Source organism: Astyanax mexicanus, chromosome 23, assembly GCF_023375975.1.
Source record: "Astyanax mexicanus isolate ESR-SI-001 chromosome 23, AstMex3_surface, whole genome shotgun sequence".
NCBI classification, from domain to species: Eukaryota; Metazoa; Chordata; class Actinopteri; order Characiformes; family Acestrorhamphidae; genus Astyanax; species Astyanax mexicanus.
Genome location: NC_064430.1, coordinates 21586010 through 21588042, shown reverse-complemented (window position 1 = coordinate 21588042; position 2033 = coordinate 21586010).

The following is a 2033-nucleotide window of genomic DNA, read 5'->3' as shown; positions in this document are numbered from 1 at the left end:
TCTCAGGGCTGCAGTGAACACAGTGAGAGGATTACGACTTCCAGAAGCGGGTTAAGGGAGTTTGACTCTCTCCGCCCCCCCAGGCACTTTTTCAGGCGGGGTTTGGGTGAATTAGGAAGAAGGGAAAATGAAATGTAGCAAATCTAACTGGAGGCTTTGTAACAGTTGTTTTCAGTTACACAAGTTCTTTTAGTTTCTTTTTTATATGAAAGATAGAAAATCAGGAATTAATTCTATTTCTAACATTTAAATTTCTGTGAATCCATAAAATTGGAAGTGGTTGCTAGGGTATTGTTAGGTTTATTGCCGTGAAATCCCAGGTGGTTATTACAGTCAGGGTTGCCAGGTCCAGCAAAAAAATGTATGAAGCCCAATGTGTATCTAAAACCTTCCCCTTTATAAGTTTAAACAAGCCCATATTCTAAAGTTGTCACAGACATTTGAAGTAAACGGAATATTAATGGCAAAACAACTACTAGGACTACTTTTAAGTCCACTTAAACCCTTTGTTAATCTTTGTTTGTTTATTCCATTTTAAATATTCATTATGTTTATTTTAATATATAATGTCTATCCAATTTATACTATTTTGTTATTTATTATTTATACTTTATTAGTTTTGTATTATTATTATTATTATTATTATTATTATTATATAATACAATTATAATGTTATATTATTTTTTTCTTTTATAATATTAATTGATATTAATTCTTTTATAATATTAATATATTGCAAGAGTAAAAGAACATTTGTCAGTGTCAGCAAATGTTCACAAACATTATGTATAGCTCCAGAAAAAGTGCTGTAAGGATATTTGATGTTTGCTGTAGTGTTTTTTGTGTTGTCTCTCTTTCAGCTCACCTCCTTCTCTCTTTCCTACTAACTTTCTTTCTTTTTACTTTCTCCTCTCTCTCTCCTCTCTTCTCTCTTTTAACACACTTTCTTATTTCAATTCTCCTCTCTTCTCTTTCTTTTATTTCTCTCGCTTTCAACACTTTTTCTACTCAGTCCTTTTCTCCTCTCTATTTCTTTTTTTCTTCTCTTTTCTTTGCTTCTTCTCCGTCTTTCTCCTCTCTTAACTCTTTCCCATCTCGCTTTCTCCTCTTTCTTTCCTTTTTCTCCCTTCTTTTCTCTCTCCTCTCTCTTCCTTAACTCTTTTCCCCCTTTTGTCTCTTTCTCCTCTCTTTCTTTCAACCCTCTTTCCCTTTTAACTCTGATTTTAAATAGTTGCTTTGTATGTTCATCTTTTTATTTTTATTTATTTGCTAAACTGACCTGACCCTACAGAGATTAAGTGCCATGATTTTGTTTAAAAGAAAACTGTCAAAAAGTAAAAAAAAAAAAAAAAAAAAAAAAAAAGCCTCTTTACTAAATGTTCACCTGTAACTATATTTTCAAAAAAGGCCAAATACGGTGGGAAAACCACAAACCTTGCAGCTCTGGCTATGCTTAGTTGTTGCTATGTGTGTTGCTTAGGGATTTCTGCTCAGTTGTTTTGATACCCCAGGTGCTTGCTCTGGTTTCACAGGTGGTTGCTGGGTTGTTGTCAAGTGGGTCCTGTTGTACCATGTCCATGGGGTTGTTTGTGTTTTAAATATTATATTTAAAATTAAAGAGTATCATATAATCCACTTAAATAAATGCACTTAGAGGCAAAGAGGACATCATTGGTGACTAATATATTTTGAGCTTTATAATTTATTTTTCCTCAGAAATGAAACCGAATAAAAAGAGTGTATCCTGCTTTTGTTGGAGTAACTGTCTCTATTGTCCTTTTTAATACATTCTACTACATTTTGGTCAGTATGTTAGATGGCCACTACCCCAACAGTATCCCTAACTCAAATACTAAATGGAGCTCCATCATTCCAGAGACAAACATTCCCCTGCAAAACTCACCGGCCTGTACTTCTTCCATCTGCTCCACCAGAGGGCACAGCACCTGCAGACAGGTAAACAGGTAAGCTCCACCCCCAGGCCCCACCTTCCTACAACACCTCAGCATCATACTCTAACAGCATCACACGCG